Below are 22028 nucleotides of genomic sequence, written 5' to 3' on the forward strand. Positions count from 1 at the left end.
TAATTTCTTTAACTGCACTGACCCATCCTTACTGTTCTGGTAAAACCAAAGCAGAACAAATGAAAACATATTTCAGTTCTTACATTTAACAACATAAGTGCTACTTATTAGGAAACAAGACTTTGTAACCAGAGGTTACTCAATTAACCCAAAACCCAAAGATTTTGTAAAATAGCACAAAGGAGAGTTAGGACATGGATTTGATTCCTCTGAAGGTTTCCACATTCTCTGCTTATCAGTAATCTTTGATTTTAATGAGGTTGTTAAAGGGAGTTTCACTCAGCACTGTTTTGAAAGGCACCATACAACCGTAATTGTCACTCAATGCTCAGCCTTCTCAATATCTACTTATACTGAAGTTTCAGTGTACTGTTCTACTAATGTAAAAAGAATCTACTTTGTCTTTTCTGTCTATCAAGAGGCAGGAAAAGCACACTGTATTAAATATGTATAATATCTCATGTAAACAAGTTCCCAGACATTTGATTTGTTGACAGCTATTCCCTATGCATAAAAAAAAAAAAAAAAAAAAAAAAAGCTTAAACTATAAAACAGGTTTAAACAGACTTGCAAATAAACTAGCTAATCTATTTACTTTGCTTTAAAGTTGCGTAACATTATAGGTCAAGCTACGCTGTATAACTAACAATTATTTTCCTGTACTAACTTAGAAAAAAAGAAAAAGCCAAAGTGACATTTGATTCACAACACCTCCTCAAAGTTGCAACTCACTCTTGGAATTTTTAATACCCTGTATTGTTCCACAGAATTTGAGAGTCTGGAGAAAATTATTCAGAACTGGCCACCTAAGTTTCATTTGGCTTTTTGCTTGAGAAATTTCTAAACTAAATTCAGAACTGTTAGGATATAAAAACAACTCGTTCTGGAGCTCCAGCTTCTCACTTAGCTTTGTACAGCCTTGCTTTCATTAGAACTTTATATTCTCTAGAAATCAAGGATGAGGGATGCAAAACTTATTTTTCTGAATTTTTATAGAACAGTCTAGAACTGCATACATTTATTCCAAAGATTTTCTATTATTATTATATAATTTTAGAGAAATAATTTATATGATTGTATATTTTTCTTTTTCTGGAGTTGGATATCCTTGCTTTTTTAAGCATATACTGAAGATTATTGAGAAAACTCTCACAAAATACATAAATAAATAAGTAAATCACAATGACAAACTGGCTTATTACAATAAATCTAGAACACATCTAGAACCAAGCAAAGTAACACACTTTAGGGTTGCTTTTTCTTGAGTACCATTAATCATCCCCACTGGTGACCTACTAGCCTAAAAGTTTTAAAAAGTGTTGATGCAATCAATAAGCATATGCCAGCACACACACATACCCATGTGCTGGTCAATGTATGGAAGGTCTATTAAAGCAGCACATAAGCAGTGGGTTTCCCTGAATACTGATTTGATGCCAACAGTCCAACCTGTGATTGCAGCATTTTTGCAGACAACTATTTGTCTACATCATTAGTATTCTGTTGTATTCAACATTTGAGTGTTAAAAGTCTTGGAACTATACACTTGCTTCCAAGTTCACAAATATACTTGTAAAGGATTACTGCTGAAGACAGTAGTAAAACATCTAAGCACTTTTTATAACAACAAATGAGTATAATTTTTATGGACCACAATGGAAAAAATTCCACTTGATGTACAAGCATATTTAGAAAACCACTTTACTGAAGTGTAGTACTGCCATTTCATTTCTTTTAGAGTCTACTTATCATTCCAAACCTCCATAGTTTTAACCTGATTTATAAAATAAAACACTCAAGTGGAAACCAAGACAAAACATCTCACAGAAAACACAAAAATTTAAGACAGAAATTAAGGTGCTGAATTAATATTTGAGCTTGAAAGTTTATCATCTGATTGATGCTGTTAAAATGACTGATCTCAGCAAGATCAATGACTTTCACTCATGTAATGATGGATGTAGTCCCTTTGCACTTAACAGGACTGCTTGTATGAATAAAGACTACTCAAGTGAACAAGCATTTGCAGATTCAGTTCATGAACATGTCAGTGACAGATGAAAACACCTGTCATAGTTATTAGGTAGGCTGTTAATGAGAATTTACAGTGAGAGCAAGTTCTGTGCAATAAATTTTTTTCTCTACCTTTTGGAAAGAGGAAAATGATAGCTGTTACATAATTCGGGGGGGGGGGGGGGGGGTTGGGAAAAGAGTAAATCATCTGTATTTCCTAATACTATTGAAGTGCAATGAAAGTCATAGCAACCTATACTACATTCACCTTGAATTTTCTTGCATTCAACTTCAATCCTCCATATTTCTATGCTGCTGCCAGATGCTGGTCTTTGTATTCTGGCTGATAAAAATATTTAGTAAAAACACCTTAACATTAAATAAATGATACAGGAGCAAAAATAAAAATAAATAAATAAAATACCACAATAACATGAAGCAAATCTGCTGTGATCAGCTTCATACCACCATCAGAAGTTTCTCCATGCTTACAGTTACAGCAGTTTCTAGTTCTTGAGCAAGACAAGTAGGTAAAGAAAGCATGTGTTTTAGGTTTCCAATCTGAAGAAAATTTTCCAGAGCCACAAGAGAATAAAGAAATACATCATGCTACGAAAATGCAGGGTGAGGGCCTCGTTTGCTTCTCTGTTACATTCAGTCATTGCTGTTGGACTGACTACAAGCAGCAGGTTCCTTCTGGAATCAGCCCTTACCTCAGAGAGAAGTCCCTGCACGGTGCTGTGCCCTAAGTGTGCAGAAATTACTGCACGACGTTCTGTGTGAGCAGAACTCCCTGCATGGTGCCTTGCTCTGCCTGTGCAGAACTCCAGCAACTCCCAGAAACAGTAGAAAAACCTTCTGTGAAACACAGCGCCCTACCAAGCTTATAAAAGGTTAAACACTTCTGGAATAGCAAGACGGTTCAAATAACAAAGCATTTCATCTACCCACACATTCCAGTTCCATTCAGCTACCAACAACAGCAATGCTATAGTGCAATATACTTCTGCGTTATTAAAGCTGAGTTATGCATTTACACCTAACTACAGTCTGTAGGAAGGCCTGACGTTTGTAAGTCAATAGCAGAGGAAACAACTCACAACTTCCATGGGCTCACTAAATTGCAAACACTGACCCTGGAGCTAGCAGTCGGGCTGATCCCTTTTACAGATATGCTGTTTCACAAGTTTTCAGCGTTACAACCAATAACTGTTAATCACATACTGAGGTCCAGCTGTCCTTCTTTATTACACACACACAAGCACGCAGATGAACACACAGCAGCATGAGGTTATGCATTTAAATCCTCTTTAATTCCTTCTTTGCTCTCTACTTCCAAGGATGACCTTATATATCCCTTCTGGATCCAGACAGGATCATTTAGGGCTGTTTTTGTCCCCTCAAACTGGTGTTTATACAAAACAGTTTTTGTAATTCCTCTTGGTAGTCTTTTAAAATATTGAATATTTTAAAAATAAACTACTCACATACATTTAAACATTCCCATTAAATAAATAAGTAAATAAGTAAAACAAGTTTTCTAAGGAAAAAAACAATAACAACAACAAAAAACAAGCAAACAGACAAAAACCTCTAAGTTCTTGTTCTGGCTCCATCTTTTGTATACAGAATCTCTTTTGCCGATGCAAGCCTCTTTCCCAAGTGTTTCCCCTACACCGACCAAAGCACAAACAAGCTCCCAACTTTGCTCAGCCTATAATTACCAGCTTCTCCATCCCATCGTCATCCCACTACTACTTGTAGATAGATATCAAGCAAAGAAGAAAAAAAAAAAAAATTAAAAAATCCTGCTTACCTTATCGAAGAGTCACTAAAGTCCTCAAGGAAAAACACAACCCAAAACAAAACGCCGAGTGCTCGCGCACAAATCGTTAACACCGGGGTACTACTCCGTTCCGCAAAGCCAGGCGGCTACCAGCCGGAAACAACTCGCCACCTGCCAAGGCCCCGCGCAGCACAACGCGGAGAAGCCCGCCGGCCCCAGGCGCCGCGGGAGGCGCGCGGGGCGCCCGCCCTTCAGCACCGCCGAGCCGCGGACAGCACCGGCCGCCAGAGCCGCTGAGCCCGACTGCCTCGCTCAGCTGCTGCCGCCGCTCCGCTCCGCCCGGCCCGCCTCCGGCCCGCCCACGCCGCGGCCGCCTCGCCGCCCAACTTGCGCGCAACTCCCTCCCGCCCCCTTTTATTATCATCAGTGCCTCCCGCGGAGGGAGAGCTCGTGGCTCAGCTTCTACGCTTCTTGCCAGTCGGAGGGCTCTCTCCCCTTGCAGGGCTGTTGTCCCGGTGGAGTTTGCTGCTCCCCATTCCTGTCCTCCTATTTCCCCGGCCACCCCCACCTCGGGAGAGAAGACCAGAGCCCTCAGCTTTGAGGAGCAAAATGCAGCCCGTGCGCCAGCAGGAAGAAGTGCAACCGCTGTGAAGCAGCGAGTGGCTCCCAGCCCTGCGAGCGCAGGGGATTAAGCGTGCTTCCATGTTCAAAGCAGGGTGAACGTGATGCAATATTTATAAGCGTTAACATACCAACCAGCTATCAAAACTCTCAGGTATTCCAGTGGCTCGGTCTCGCCTGTATCGGTAATCCCTGCCATTCTTATCAAGGTTTACTGCTTGAGTTTTGAGATAAAGCTCCTCATTCATAACCCATCCAAGAAGTACGCACTTGCTACCCTAAGTCTTATTTATTTAGGAAACATACCCTGAGATGGGAGTACCGGTCTGTGTGTAGGATGAAGGGCAGGTACCTCCATACAAACAGAAGCCAGCACTATCCCCACCCAAGAAAAAGATTAAGAAAAAAATGAATAAATAAATAAAGACAAAGGAAAGCAAATAGCCTGAAAAACAGAAATATTCTTATGCAAAACGACAGCTTTAAGTCTCAGCTGAAGCTTTTCTTTTTCTTTTTTTTTTAATTGTGAGATAAGTTTAGTTACCTGATTTGTTACTTTCAGATACATTTATCATTCACTCCAACACTTTTAAAGAGTAGCTACTTAATCTTCAATTTGAAATCATTATGAAAATTAAGTGTCTACTCTTTGAGGCATTACAGGTTACCTGCTTCTGGTCTTTTGGGAAAATGTGTTACAGATTAAAGTATTAAACCGCCTTTAAATCATCCATGGCCAGAGTAAGATGGACAGAGGTCAGCTCTTCTGATCTACAATTATGCACCTATATCAACTCTATGTGGAATAATACTGTAGGGACAAACAAAACAATGTAAATTCAGTACTTAAAGAACTGAAATATTTAATGCAAGGAATAATAAAATGGGATACATCGGATTTAATTTGCCGATTGCTGTTTTGTAAGGGGGTTTTTACAGGACTGCTAATTAGGTCAGAGCTCTACAAGAAGAAAAGTAATTAACTTTTACACTTGTATACATCACATGAACAATATAAAGCCAAATCAAACAGGCCTTCATTGATACAATTCATTTTAATTGCCAGTTATCACAAACATCTCTGTATCACTGTTCTGTTTCTTTCCTCTTACTCCAAAGCCCTCTAAGGTTTCTTGGAAAGTACCAACAGAATAACATTTCATTACTTAATGACAGTTTGGGAGGTGCAGAACTGATGCTGAGTCAATTTAATTTCTTACTACGTTAGCTGGACCAAAAGCTCTTTTGGAACAGAAGCAATCCTAGAAATGGCTAGTTCCAAATTCAGTGGAAAATGAAGTCTTCTGAGGGCAAACGTGGACCTTGCCCACGTACTTTCCTCTGTTATTATGAAAGTACATGAAACAAACCATCAGAACAGAAGAAGTGTTTTGCATAACCCAGTTCATGAAGTAATAACTGAAATCCTCAAGTTATATAAGGCTTTGCAAATTGGTAGGGAAGGCTGTAGGGAGAATTCTCAATATCTTGTGAAGGAGGATGTTGACTCTTTAATTTAAATACAAATACAGATATATTGTAATATAAGACTTATATTTTTGCAATGTACAGATCCAATCATGCTCATCTTTTTTCTTTGTACACTTGCTTTGCCGTCTAGTTTATGAAAACTGAATTTAATTAAAATATTTAGATGTCTTTGATGTAGTATAGGCAGAATATTTTGATGCAGAATATGCATTTTCTAATTTTTCCTCAATTTTAGCTCTGAATATGTAGCTATCACAGACAGTTGATAGGAAATAAATCTTTTTATTCTCATCCAACATTTTCTGGCTTCTACTCAATGAATATCTTTGTGAATTTGATTTTGTGCAGTTTGCTCTACGTTTCTACAAAATAAATAAATCTGTGAGTGAACTTGAACTATTTTCCTTACTTTGTGACCCAGACATTTCATCATTCCTGGCTTTGGTTGAAAACTTTTAGTCCACAGAACACTACAGTAGAGTGTTACTTCACTTTACTGCAATGCAGACCAAAGAGCAAAGCTTCAGTGGAGAAGGTAACGTATTTAACAATTAATTGTTAGTCTGGTGATGCTTAATAACCCAGCCCTAATTTCCATAACTTTAATTTGGATAGTTCAGAACAAGCTGTTAGTTATATTCAGTTTTCATTTTTTCATTAAAATTTCGAAATCAAACAGTATGAACTAAGGTTTTCTTGTAGAGGTAAGCAATACAAAGAAACTTTGAAGTTATTTTGTGCCTCTTACGACTATCATTATTAATAATAAAGATTTTCTATTTTGTATTTGTGAGGTGGCTTAAAACAAGATCCAATAAAGCTGGAAAGTGTATGTATGCAAGACAAGGAGAAGATCAAAGTCTCAATATATTAAGGGAAGTCACTGCAAATAATAGTTGTTTAGTGAGCTATTCAGTATTTGTCCAAAACATTTGCTCTTATAATTTAAAGCCTATTCCTTATCCACTGAATTTAGAACAACAGTGGCTTTCTTAGTCTGAATAATTTGGATCTGCTTTTCTGCCACAGGTAACCATTTCTCCAGAATTATTTACTTTCTAAACAGCTTTGAATGTGAAATGAATACAGAATTAGAAAGTAAACACATAGTTTCAGAAGTGGATATTTCTTTCCTCCTGGCTTTTATAGTGCTATCACTTCCAAAGCTATTAAAAATGATTTTAATGTGCTTGGATTTTTGTATTAGCAATCTGTAAAGAAAAGAAAAAAAAGAAGAAAGAAAGAAAGAAAGGAAGAAAGGAAGAAAGGAAGAAAGGAAGAAAGGAAGAAAGGAAGAAAGGAAGAAAGGAAGAAAGGAAGAAAGGAAGAAAGGAAGAAAGGAAGAAAGGAAGAAAGGAAGAAAGGAAGAAAGGAAGAAAGGAAGAAAGGAAGAAAGAAAGAAAGAAAGAAAGAAAGAAAGAAAGAAAGAAAGAAAGAAAGAAAGAAAGAAAGAAAGAAAGAAAGAAAGAAAGAAAGAAAGAAAGAAAGAAAGAAAGAAAGAAAGAAAGAGAAAATAGGAAATCTAAGAGAGCTTCAGTGTTACTCACTCTTTAAATTATACCAGTGACTTCCCCATACCTTTGTACCACCCACCACCTGTGCAACAACATTCTATTTGGTATATCTTTAAGCATTCAAAGGGAGAAAAAGGATCACATGATTTGCATTATCAAATTAGCAAACAATCCAAGCTACTGAAATCTGATATTGCCAAGGATCAATTAATTTGTTGTCCCAGCTAAGCTGACAGAGTAGAACACAAGACTGAAAATAACCTGGCTACACACATAGTTTAATTTATATTTCTTTTTCAAATATTATTCCTTTTATTTTATTTTTACTAGAAGACAGCTGTCCTTTCAGTGGCAGCTGTTACTAGTGAAGGCCATTGATTAGCTTGAAGTAAATGACAGCAAGAGAACTCTCAGCCTGCTCTGATGTGGAATGGCATGAATTAGCATCCCAATGTCACTCTCTTTCACACACATGTACAGCAAGAACTTTGGAAACAAGCATCTTTTTCTTATCTTCTGCTGGTCTAATACACGTAGTGTCTGTTTAAACTTTTAATGAATTTGAGAAATGATAACACATGCACTAAAAACACTGCTGATCAAAAAGAATCATAAAGTGTGCTAGATCTGGCTTGGTGCTTCTGTAACAGCAGGGCATCATGAACACCAGAATGGCAGACACTGGCAAATGGCACAGAAGAAAATTAGCTTGCTTGTGGCTTGGAGAGAGGTTGTGCCAACCATCTGGCACAGGAGATAGCCCACATGGCATGAAAAATCATCAAGGCACATTAAGGTTACCCCACATCCTCTCAAAGCCTGTTCTCACAAAGGGACTCAATTATTTAAAAAAAGGGAATGTGCAATATTCTAGTAATCACAATGTACCTATCTTTGAAATGTATCAAGGTAATTCACAAGAAAACAGATGTAAAATTGAGAAGTGGGAGGGAGAGGGGGAAGCCTATGTATTTGATATGTAAATTTCTCCATTATTTCTAATTAAGTAAATGCTATAGATTCATTTAAATACATAACAACTTTGCAATGATAATGATTCTGACAAGATGACGTTATTTCCATTCTCCTCTCGTGAATATAAATAAGCAACTGATTAAACAGCAACAAGGTAATTCACTACAGAATTCATATGCACATTAGGAAATATTATTGAAAAATAAGTAAGAAATGAAGAAACATATTTAATTTCTTACCATCCAGCCTTTTTCATTTGTAATCAAATAATTTCAGTGTTCTGGAATCTGAAATCTCTAATATCATTTCATAGAAAATAACAGATTCTTTTAAACAAATTCAGAGCAAGCTGAAGATACTTAGTTTCAGTACTTTTCAGTGATGTTTATAAGAGATCTCTTAGGGCATCTATTGGGGAATCTTAGTATTGCACTCTAAGAAAGAAGGAACTAGTTCTTCTGCTAGCAAATTTAACAAAGAATATTAATTCTAACATTTTTCTCTTCCAAGTGGTCCTCATTATGTCAAACAGAGAGCTCAATAAAAGCCAAATAGGAAAGGCATCTTAGCACTGATCTTGAAATCTTCACAGCTGAAAGTATTCATTAAGAGAATTAAAGAACTAATACTCTACATTTGATAATTTGCCATATCATTGAATTTTGAGTATTTACACATGTTCTGAACTAAACATATCACATTATATTTATCTAGAAGACTGATTTCTCCTTTTACATTAAAAAAAAAATCACTGGAAATCATAGTGAGGAATTCATTTCATAATGATTAGGTTTTCTAAAGAATAATGAAGTTTTTGGATTACTCTTATTTATTCTTAAAGTTGGTTTTCCCACCTATTTAGTTATTTTTAATTCTGAATTTATGCTTATGGAGCTCTGTGGTAATAATCCTGACATCTCTACACATTTGTCACGATCTATGTCTGTTTCCTAAGTTGAATTATTCTTATTTCTATAATTCATTGTCTCCGAGCTCCATGTAGATGACTTTTCTGGAGACAGATGCTAGTTCTAGACCAATGACATATGACATACTATCCTGTTGAAATCAGAATTTATTTTCAATAGTACAGTATTACTTGAAAAGCTGAGAGTTATCATAAAACAGTTCAGTAAACTGTTCAGTAAACCTCACCATAAGGTATGACTAACCTGCTTATAATTTTATACTAGTCTTGAAGTCTTCCTTTCAAGTCTCTCATTCATTATCCATTTGAAACAATTCTTTGGAGTTAAACCCCATATAAGACTACAACACAACTCACAACTTGTCATTATTCACTATACAATTTTACATTCAACAGTTATTCTTAACATACCAGTAACCAGCCTGCACAGAGTAAATTGTCAGCAAATCAACTTATACAGCCTACTTTTCACAGATGAATTCTTACATAGCATTACAAAAACAACCCATCATGAAGCATTCTTCAGTTTATACTGCTTCTCTGTGCTGTCTTTGAAATAATTATGTCAAATTCCTGCTGAAATAGGCTGTGGTTGATTTTTTCCAACTGATTCTATCTTACAGATTTTGTTCACTTGTTTGGTTGGAACTCAATGTATGAGCATTTCTTGACAGCAGTATTTGTTAGCAGGCTAAACATTGTTCCATTCTTACCTACCAAACTTAATTTTAAAAATGCTTATAAGGGAGAAGAAAAAAAGAACTCAGTTTAGGAATGAAACAGTTACAAAAGATGACAGAAGCATTTGCATTATTTTGAATGCTCATCTTGTTTCCCTGTTTTCCTCAGTGTGGCTGTCATTTATTTAGAACTGGATTTGTGGTTTGTTATTTTGTTGTTTTGTTTTGTTTTTTTTTTTTAGGTCACGCACATGCCAAGAGAAATGGATCTAAAATGACACTATAATTTAGCTCTCAAAGCAGACTTGAAATTAATCATGTTTTGTGATACCTTTCATAATTGCAGGGTAATTTAAGGACATACTGAAGAATCAGAACAGTCAAAAGAACTTCAAAGGCAGTTTGACACTGAAAAACTGAATATGGGCTGAGGGATGTCAGAAATGGTGAAAATGAGTAAAAAATGGAAGAAAATTTTAGAACCATACATACTGTTCTTCTATAGTCTCTCCACCTAACCAGCAGATCTGGGCTAACTCAGCCAGCAGAACTTTAGCTGTTTCTTGCATTTAACACCTTACAGTGGTGCTTTAAGAATTGTTGCAGGATGGGCAAATCCATCTAAGGAGTTAAGGCTGGTCCTAGATGTCTTGAATCTCAAATCAGATAGAATACCATAAGAAAGATCACCAGTGACACCAGAAAAATTTGATTTGATAGACATGGCTTGTACCCACACATACACAAAGGGTAAATCTCAGGTAATCTCTGAACTTGATCATAATGAGGTCTGTCCCTACTAAGGAAATAACTCTGGTGAAATTTAAATCCCTCACAAGGTATATTCTGGTAACAGAACTTAAAGCAATATCTTCCTCTTAGCATCAAGCCCATCAAATGATGCACAGTTTGACTTCCCCCTTACATAAGAATAACAACAGCAATAGTAATATTTCCAGAGTTCCCAGTATTTACTTCCCTCTAGTAATCTAGTTAAAAACAATCAGAACAATTGTAAGTTTTCTAGACTGTTGAAGGAAACCAAAATATTTCCATTAAGGCACCCTTTACTTTAGAAAGTATAGTTTTGTTAGCATGGAAATATTAAGTTTCACAGTTATAAAAGTTTTTGTATATAAGTAAAAGCTCTTATAATAATGCTTTAACACATCACATAAATATTAAACACACTTTAAAGCAACTAAACCATATTGTAGGAGTTTTGTTTTGTTAGTTTCTGTTTTTTGTTGTTGTTGTTGTTTTTGTTGTTGAATCAAAATGATTCATATGATTCAACATCTTTATTGATGAGCTTGACAAGGGCTTTAAGTGCACCCTCAATTACTTTGCAGACAACACCAAGTTGGGAGGGAGTGTTGATCTGTCAGAGGGAAGAAAGGCACTACACAGGGACCTGGAAAAACTGGATTGATGGGCCAAGGTTAACGGCATGAGTTTCAACAGGGCCAAGTGTCGGGCCCTGCAATTTGGTCACAACAACCACAGGCAACCCTACAGGTTTGGGGACGAGTGACTGGAAAGCTGCCTGATGGAAAGGGCCCTTGGTGTGCTGATGGACTTGTGGTTGAACTTGATGATCTTTAAGGTCATTTCCAACCTGAGCAATTCTATGATTCTCTGATCTTTTTAGTAGACTTTATACTTTGAAACCTCCAAATAGCAGACTTTTTGCACAATAAATCCACATTTTGTTCCAATTTCACTTTTTTAATCAGATTACTTTCTTGAGCTTCTCATATAGATTCCAAATTGAAACAATCCTATCATAACCTTCCAGTTAACTTGATTTCTACATTTCTGTACTTATGATTACCCACAAGTTTTCCTTTGCTGAAGTTTTAGCAAGAAATTATATGAGATTCTTTCAAACAAAAAAATAACATCTATGTAAGTATGACTTCATGCTGTTTCATTGCCTACACATATTAACTTACTTCCAAGTAGTCAGAAAGGCATTCAATCCACAGTATACATGAACAGTTTGTCATATTTGGTTTTGTATCAATAAATTAGAATCTGCAACAAGACTTAGCTTTATGGTTCATCCACAATTGCTCTTATTTGAATACATATTTTTGCAGTATTAACCAGCAAAGTGAGAGCTGACTGAAACTACTTAATGTATTCAAACCCTGTTCTTTAGAAAGCTTGAAAACTTCAACATATATCATTGAATACATTGTTTATGTTCTCTGTTACATAATGGGTTAGAGTCACAGTAGCTACCGAAGTTGCCATGTACTAGAAAACTTCAGCTAAAATCCTAAGAGTGGCGACTTAGCTGTCATTTGAACTTACGCTGGTGATTTTTCCTAAAAAAAATTGTTCTTGTTTTTTTTTGTTAGCTTGTTTTGTTCTGTTTCTTCTCTGCTCCTCACTAGAGTCAAAGTAAATATTGGCCAGAATCTGTTTGGTTATCATAATTAATACCACAGTTTCTATTTTTAAAGTCACAAAGAAAAACATGAATTAGCAATGCACTTGGAACTACAGATAGTCATTCACTTACTAATATCACAGTTAGTCAAGGTGCTCTTGACTACCACAGTTTTAAAGAACTTTACGTACACTCATAAAACAGCACAGCTACTGTGAAACAGGTAAACTTAATTAGTAGACCTGGCCATTACAATTAGAGATAGACTCAAATATAGCAATTAGAGCAGCTGTGTAGGATAAAGGAAAGCAAAGTGCTCTCCAGATTTTCCCAGAGAGAGTTCCCTGTTAGTCAGATGATTTAATCACTACTATTTCATTTCATGAGAAGGATATCATTTTTGTCTCATACTTAACATCAACAATTATTTTCACAATAAAATTCCAGCCTTAGTAATCACCTCTGATTTTGGCTGTCTTGTCTCTTAAGAAGAAAAGATTGAGAAATGAAATTATTTCTCCCAGGACTTTGATGACAGGTACTGACACATGCACCAGCAAGACTGTTCTTGATACAATAGCTACTTAGAGCTAAATAAACTGAGGCATTTCTTAGCTGCCTATTATATCAATAAAATCATATCTAACTTGGAACTGCTATTTTAATGTGCAACTAATTAGTTTATATTTTTAACAAACTACAACTATCTGCTGATTGTTTTTTTTAAGAACTTTAAAAAAAAAAAAAATTTAAAAAAATTTCCAAATCGTAGTATAGCGAGAACAGCAGCTCATTCTCATTCCACACTGACACACAGACAAAATCTGATGTAAAGATCTGATTAGGGCCATTCTTCCAGTTTCTGTAGTAGGCTACACAGATACTATTGCAAAGCTCTTTGCAAAAGTTAAATTTTACCTATTTTAGTAATTATACTATTCCTCCTCTGGAGTCACTTGTTATCTTTGCATGCCTGCACACTAATCAATGTTTGGTCTGACATACTACAGCTTTGTGTATGGTCTGACACCAACCCACTTGCTCAAGATGTTTGGTCTGCACAAATCTGCAGTTACTTCTGCAGCAACCAATCCCATCTCCTTCTATGAGTCACTATCATCTTATATTCCTGATAGAATCTGATGTAGCCCAGGAAGGAAAATCTTTGTCATTTTCAGTGAAGAGCAAAGGTTTGTTTTCAGAATAAAATGGAGGTTATTTTTTGTGTTGCTGTTTCTGAGGGACTCAAAAGCAAGGAAACATGGTGATTTGTAGAAATCCAATTCTCAGCATCTCCATTTGTACTTTAGCATTATGTTAATGCAAACAGCAGGTAGCTTTCAGATTCCTTAGAGTCTAACTCAAGATTTAGGTACCTAATTTTAAGCATCGAGACTAATAACCATCCTTGTTCTACTTGAGCTCTTTCAACAGTGTTTCGATCAGATAATTGTAAAATAATTAGAAAACCCTCAATATGAATGTTTAGCTGTATTCTGGAGCACCTTATCATATTCTGTATAGCTTCATATATGTCAAATGACTTACGGGCTGGTTTGTCCCGGTTCTGTGACTAGCAGGTCAGAGGGATTTGCAAATCTGTGTCTCCAGAAAGGGGATACAGGGGTTGTTCTTTGGAGAATTGCCTGGAACTGGAGTATTAACTCTTTAAATCCCAGTACACTACATGATGTTATGATGTGGAATACCGATAATGAAAAGTCATAAAACCATGACAATATAGCTCAAAACTTCTTGCTAGCATTATCTGCTGTGCTTTTGGTTTCAAAACTGAGTTTTCCATTATCTTTTGTGCATTTTTCATCAAATACTAAACAGAGAAGAAACTATATGTCTGTCATATGCAGTGTCATACATAATAAATGTAGAAGCACAACCTGAGGTACTGAAAAAAAATTAACTCGTGGAGCAATCTGTAAAGCAGTGAATATTCACTCTATGTTGTTTTCCTCCCTTCCTCTTGTGACTCAGAATGTGAGCAGCGTGCATGAAAAAGCCTTATGTAGGGCTGCAGAATGCCACTAAGCAATTCAGATCAGAAACTTGAGAGAAGTACTCTTGAGAAATGTGGGAATTTCAGGCTTAATTCCCTATCCAAACCTAACCCTTTTTTATTCCAGATGAAAAACTGAGGTTGTTTCCTTTTTATAACTTGATATATACTTAAAATGAATCATCTAATCGCATACTCTTTCCTTGCAGAACATGACTAATTCCTCTGATTTTGTGAGCTGTGGCTAACTGAAGAATTAAGGAAGTTTTTGCTCTATTTCTCTCCCAGCTATTTCAAAACAGTCCTATAAAAACACTATGGACTTTGATGGTGTCCTGGTAACAAACTATATATATAAATTATTATATATATATAATGTTTATATTTATATATATATAATCAAGTTTTAATAAACACAACACATATTGAAAGCAATGCATTTTCAGAATACCAATGAGCAATCACGGATAGAATTGTTTTAGTTGAATAGTCTTTACTTGGTAACCATGTATTTTATTTCTTTTCCCCACTCTCAATACAAACGTCAGTTATACCTGTCCTACTTTTACTTCCTCAGGTTCTTCTTGAACCCTTTTATAAAGAGTTTTGAGTTAATGAAACTCCAAGTAGACGGTATCCTATGTTTCTCCAGGAGCTTTAAATGCTGTTATCATGGCAAAATCTTCCATCCAACTACACTAGTTATCAGCATCACTGAGTTTTTGTTCACTTTTTCTTCTAAAAAGTAAATTCATGGGAACACTCCTGGAAATATATATTCTAAAGGATAGTGAACATTTTTTAGTGGAACATCAGTAAGTGGAATATTTGATTTCTTAAAAGCAATTACAGTTATTTCCATTAAGGTCAGTAAGCCACATGGTAGAAATCATGCTGAAATAGATATTTACTTAACCCAAAAGAATTTATATCAAGTGATTATTACTAAAACTACTAAAAAACAAGAATTGTATTAACCCATAAGGAGGTATCAAAACTGTGAACATCACAAAAACTTGGTCTATAATCAGTATCAAAAATTATTAGAGAAAAATGCAAGGCAGCACTCAAACTGATCTGCAGTGACCATTACTGTGGACATCCCTACTGGTAGTGATGGCTTATGACATGGTTACATTGTGTTACTACTCTGGAGATATCCAAAAACATTTAAGGAGGCTTGAGTCTGCATTGAGAATGAAGTGCCTGTGTAAGCTGATCAGCACTCTTTCACAAAAAAAAAAAAAAAGAAAAAAAAAAAAGGGAGAAAGTAGAAATCTAATCTCACTCATATTCTTCAACAATAGCAGATATTTCTAAGGTATTACTGATTTAATGAAAAGACTGTCAGGCAGGTCTAGCAGTTATCAAGGATCCACCAAATACTTGAATGCAAGTATGTTTTATTTTTCATCTACTTTAGATGGAAAATTAGAAAGAGGAGAAACAAACTACTAAAACACTAGAGCAACTAGAAGAAGTACATGTAATCACTGCACTGTGTGCTGTACTGTTTTGAATTGCTCATCTCCGTTGTGTTTGCTAGACTGGTGTTTTGTAGTTAAGCAAGCTGAGGTATTGTCCCTGTGATCTAAGTTCTGCTGCTTTGTATTACCCAGAGATCAAATTAACGGAAAACAGACTCTCCTTCCTCACGTTAGTCCCTATGGTAGCAACAGTGAAAAAGCAAGGGTCTGAGAAAGGTAACAAAAGAAAGTCTCAAAGGAGTGGAGAGCAGGAGGTCAACAAAGCTAGTTAAGTAAGTAAACTAACAACACTAAGATGACAATGCAGCTTTCTGAACAGGCCCATCTTGCTCATATAAGAAACAGTTCTTTTCAAACCACAAATTTGCCTGTGATATCATAACTCTCTGGTGGAGACTCATCTTTTAGCTATGAGTAGACCAAAATCTTTGCTTATTAATAATTCTTCATGAAATATGAACCTTTTGTGGTGTCAAGTTTATTTAAGAGTGATACATTTTGTATCTTTCTGGTTTCTAGTACAGCTAGCTGGGACCTAACTCAAAAAAGAAGCTGGAAAATTTAATTTTATACGAGAACACTTCCAATCCTTTGATTACATAACTTGCTTTACATTTGCTAATATCCTTAAGCAAATTAATTTTTAGAGTTGATGCAAATTAATACAAAATTTTATCAGATATTACAAATACCAGATTTACAGACTCTTGGCTACAGCAACATCATATATTTTCCTGGTCCTTCTCAGCATATTTGATATTGTGTAACAGAGAAATCATTAAATAAAAAAACAAACAAAAAAAACCAACAAAAAACAAACAAACAAAAAAAAACCACAAAAACAATTTTCTCCACATCCTTACCTAGGAGAACTGTTCTTAGATACCTACAGGTTTGGGGTGTTTTGTTTTGTTTTTTGTCTTTTTGTTTTTCCCCAAAACTACTTTCCCTATGAAAATACTTAATCATGTTTTAATCTGATAATACAATAATTATACATCTAATAATTTAAGGATGTTTCACCTCTAAAGCTGCAGATGTAAAAACACCATTTAATTTACTGAGTTTAACTTGATATTTTCCAGTTGGATCAGTCATTCCTTATTCTATGAGAACACTTTACAAGCTGCTGTTTTGAATGCCTCTGTCAACCTTCTCTCTTGTTAATCTCTTTTTATCAAAACAGTTATATGCTTCTTATCCTGTATTTTTAAATTCCGTTCAATCTTGTTAAATCCTGTGCAAGAGAGTATAATGGCCAGGTGATTCAGTGGTTCCCATCTGTACAGCAAAAGCTTTGGTAGCATCAGTGAGGATTTCTATTTAAAATCCTCTCATCTAGGCAAGATTATTGTGCAGTCTATCTGGGAGACATTGAAATCATAATTCTCTCAAAATCAGAGGAAAAAAAATCTCATATATTCAGAAGAGTACAATTCCACCCATTCTGAGTCTTGCTTTGTTCCTCTTAAGAAACAAAGGCATTCTAATTTGAAAGATATAATTTAGAATTCCTTTACTGGAAAATTCTGGTTTTTTTTCATTTTCTAATCCAGTCCTGCATTAGTAAAAAGCAGGATATAAATTGAGATTCTGTGTATTTCTTCCAAAACAGTTTATTCTGACAGTATTATGTTAATCTTTTTTGTCCTTTACTCTTCTGAAACATGTACTTGATGTTCCTTGAATACATATGCTAAGTTTGCGCCTTCATTTCTCTTCATTTTGTTGAAGGCTGTTGACCACAAAACAACACTGCTGTTTTATAAGGCACAGAATTTTCAACATTATGTTATTCATCAGATCCAAATGTGCCACCTCTAAATGTTGTGTTTTCATTTTCCATCACAAATTTTAGCTCCTCAAAGACCTATATTTGTTTTTCTTTGCTTTACTTTTTATGGTATTATTTGTGCCCATAAATGATCCCTACCATGATAAAAACTATGATTAGGTTAGCATTTTTCAGCCTCAAGGCAGTTTTGAATAAAGATGAGAACTGTGCTACTTGGAAACTTGAAAATAAGTACTGCTTCTTATACATTATCTACATCCTAGAAAAGGAAAAAATAACTGTTTTCTGCTACCAATTCCTCTGCAATGCAGTCAAAGTTTAGACATGATAAGCTTGCAATAAATTACATCTTAAGTGAGGTTCTAACTTTGTGGCATCCACATGATACATATTCTCTATGGAGGATGCAGCTTTGGGAGGTGAGGCCCAGTAGACTTTCCTCACCTTACCCTTCTTTCTCCTGACAACTCTTGTGTGCTCACAAGCTGCAGCCTCTTCCCACAAGTTGCTCAGGACTTGTGGACCCCTTGCTCAGGACTTGTCCATCTTCAGCAAACTTTGAGGCAATACTGCAACAGTGCCTCTTACAGCTCCTCCTTAGTTTTCTTTTCTTAGCTATGGACTTATGTTCAAGCAGGCACAAGCTTGCTACAGAAGCTGAATTATGATACCATGGGGGAAAAAAAATATATATTGCAGAAAGAAAATTAGAAAACAGTAAACCACATTTAAACTTGGGAAATGAAATTCTAAGTTGAGCTCCTACCTAAAGAGAAAGATGGGTATACAGGTAATTATGTGTCACAAAGAGAGGAAACACTAGTATAATCTCTAAAATGCGAAATGGCTTGAGAAGAAATTTAACAGAAGGGTACAGTTCCAATAATAAAAATATATAAATGTTTATTAAACAGAAGAATAAACTGAGTTTATTCAACAAAGCAAACAGAATGGTATTAGGCTATACTATAGAGTAGCTACTTAGTAAAGCTGACACGCTGAAGCCAATGGAGGTTTAAAAAGCCACCAGCTGGAACTAAAGAAAAATAGTGCCTACAAACACAGTGTTGTCCTAGTCTACACCTACATCCATCATCTCCATCCACAACTTTTGTCTAGTCTTTAAAACCAAACTTTAAACACGTTAATAAATTTGAGTTGCAACATTAATCTCTTAAAATATCAGACTGTCCCGCTGAGATGGATTTTTCTACTTTTCATAACCTCTGCTGATCTCTTCACGATAGACAATGAATATTTGAAGTTTTATATCATGCCTAGACAAAATGTGTTAGCTAATTTAATGGATACACATCTAGTCCAGCAATGTGTATACCAATGTTACTTTCGCATATAAGACAGTAAGTGCAAACAGGATGGTACAGCTAATTAATAGCAACACCAGCTTTAATAGCACGATTGCTGAAGTAAGCCCTTGGCTCACTCCCACCTCACATACACACAAACAAAACCACAACAGTGGCTTCACTGTGGCACAGTCATTCTTTGACACTTAGTATTGCACTACCAAAACACACAGGAGCAAGAGACTATTATGTTCTACTTAATACAGAATATTGTAAAATAATACAGAAAAAGGCAACCTAGGTAGCATAGCCAGCTACATCTACACATTTTTAAAGTTTTTTGAATCAGTACTTTAGCTTTCAAGTCCTGTGAGAGTCTTTGCATTCAGTTAAGATAAACGAACCAAAAATAAAAACACAGCCTGCCATGGTTCAGTGCAGTTCTCATTTTCAAGCTTCTGTATGCAATAAAGATTATACATTATCAACATCAAGCCAATTCAAAGCATTTTTTAAGGATCTCAAATGCTTCCACTGATACAAAAGGTCCCCAAGCACCCAAGCATATTCCTGAATCCTTTTTTTTTTTTTTTTTTGCTGCTTTAAATATGACTGCCAAAAACACAACAGCAATGATGAAAGAAAAAAAAAAAATAGAATTAAAAACCTACTCACAAAAGCAGCATCAAGATCAGAACGCTTTTAGCACAAATACTGGCTTTTACTATTTTTTTAAATATGTATACATGTGCAAATGTACTCACTCTATGCACACATCTTCACATAGAAGTCTGTGTCAAGATGAATGAGTGAAGCCTTAATTAAATGCAAATTTTTTCAAGTTGAATTTTTTTTTCAATATTCGATTCTTATTCTTATTTCTTTCCCAACAAGTTTATTTTTGTTGTTCAGATCCAGTTAATCATCCTTTAAAGTACCTAAGATATCTGCCATTGTGTTTGAAGACAAATATTGGCATATAACGTGAGTTTACTTCTAATTGCTACATTTAGGGATGTTAGTATATTGATGGTTCTAGACATTGCTTGTAGAGGAGCCTTTCCTATGGTGTACATAAACAACCATAACTGAGGCTACCATTCTGTTACTACCCACCCATCTTAATAACTTCCTGAACACTCACTTTACCTATTGTACTTATCATTGTATTTTTTTCATACCTCCATACACAATAATAATGAACAGTTCCAGTGCCAGCTTGACAGGATGGCCAACTTGACACGATACTTTGACATAAGAAAACACAAGACTAAAGTCTCTCAGAGCTCTTAAACTTGATACTGTTTCCAGTTTCACTACTGGATTTTTCACTACTAGTCCTTGTTAGTGCAAACAAGAAAGTATTTTTAAAAACCGCAGAGAATGGAAAAGTATAAAGAGAATAGAATTAATTTTGATCAATGCCTACAGCCTCAATCTTGATCTTTTTAAAATTACCCATTGTTTTTCCCCTCACTTGAAGGGGAACAACATTTGACTAAAAGTGCAAATGATAAAGAAGCCAATCAAGGACTGTTCATTCTATTGGTAACTAAAAAGAACTACATACCAAAAAACAAAAAAAGACAAAAAATATATAAAAAACAAAAAATTAATCAAAAAAAGAATTCAAGCTTTTGGCTTAGTGCTATTCCTCATTTGTGTAATAATATGCTTTCCGGTGAGAGCATATTGGTGAAAGTAAAGAACTTGTGCATAAAGACTAAACACAAGAACAGAAGAGATGGAAAAAAAAGGAACTAGAAGATGCAGAAATATTTCCTGTTTCACACCAGGTCATGCTATCCCTTGATTGTCCAACTGAATATTTGGTCTTGTATTACATTTCTGTACATGATTCCATAATGCATTTGCCGATCAAACAAACTGATTTCTGTCAAGGAGCAGCAAGATTTGATAAGGCAGTTTATTAAAGGCAATGCCTAAGATTCCTATCATTCTGGATAGCTCTACAGTTTCCTCTCAGCACCCTTTCACCTTTTAACATCACTTACTCAGGCCATCCTATACGCTAAGACCATATTGGTAAAGAATAATACAAACACTCGATGAAAATAATGTTTTCTTTGGCTCATTTAAATATGACTCCCCTTTACTATTCTACATAATGGTAAACGTGTTTATTCTACCGTCTGAATGAGAATGATGATTAAGCATTGCAAAAATGCATTCTGTAATCTTTCTGTCATAACAGTTCGTGATATATCTTCTATAAAGAGACAAGCAGTTATACTTAAAATTCAAAAAACACTGATCAAACAAAAAAAAAAAACACACTTGCAGGAAAAAAACAACAAATAGAAAATTACCTCAGAATAATCAACAGCAAATATACATACCAAATCCATTTTAAAAATGCAACTCATATAAGATCAGAGCAAAACCATACTGGTTTGTAATATGAAATCATAGGCATTTCTGTTGGAGCAGAATTTAGTTTGAAATAAATTGTACTAATTTTTCCTGAGTAAATCTGGTATTGCTTACCTCAGCATCTATTTCTTTGTTCAAATTCCTGATGGTTTCTAGCCATATGTAGCAAATCACATCAATTGTGTTTTCCTTTTGAACATGATGGATGACTTAGCTCTGTTAGAGGACATGAAGATCTACACATTTCCCTTGAAGAAACTTAGGTGCAAGGCCATGTTACTTTTATTTTTCATCTAGTATTTAAACCTTAGTCAGTGATAAATTTCTCCCATCATTTCCTTTTCACACCAATTTGATCACTCAGCAAGCTTCTATATAATTTCTCAAAGTAGTTAGTTTGGATCTCTTAAGCTTCCTTTACTACCATCTACCAAATTCAAAAATTACCCTTTGCTTTCTTTATTACATTGTGAAGACTAACATTTTGCATAAAATCTTAATTAGTATAAGGAAGACTTCATAAAGCCAATCTGTGAAACACAGGACTGGAGGTAAAATATGGTCATGGTTTTATGATTTTTGGTTATTGGTGTTCCGCATCATAACATCATGTAGTGCACTGGGA

General features: G+C 35.3%; 1 protein-coding gene across 2 annotated transcripts in view; it reads right to left on the reverse strand.

Moving 5' to 3' along the window:
• The window catches only part of FSTL5 (follistatin like 5), a 219016-nt gene extending 214859 nt beyond the window's left edge, over positions 1–4157 (reverse strand). For both annotated transcript variants that reach the window (XM_085544805.1, XM_015860999.3), the window contains exon 1: positions 3830–4157. The gene's annotated coding sequence lies outside the window, so the exon portion shown is untranslated. The remainder of the gene's footprint in view (positions 1–3829) is intronic.
• Positions 4158–22028: the final 17871 nt, after the last annotated feature.

Source organism: Coturnix japonica, chromosome 4 (genome assembly GCF_054131305.1).
Source record: "Coturnix japonica strain WE chromosome 4, WE-NBRP24, whole genome shotgun sequence".
In the NCBI taxonomy this organism is placed as follows: Eukaryota; Metazoa; Chordata; class Aves; order Galliformes; family Phasianidae; genus Coturnix; species Coturnix japonica.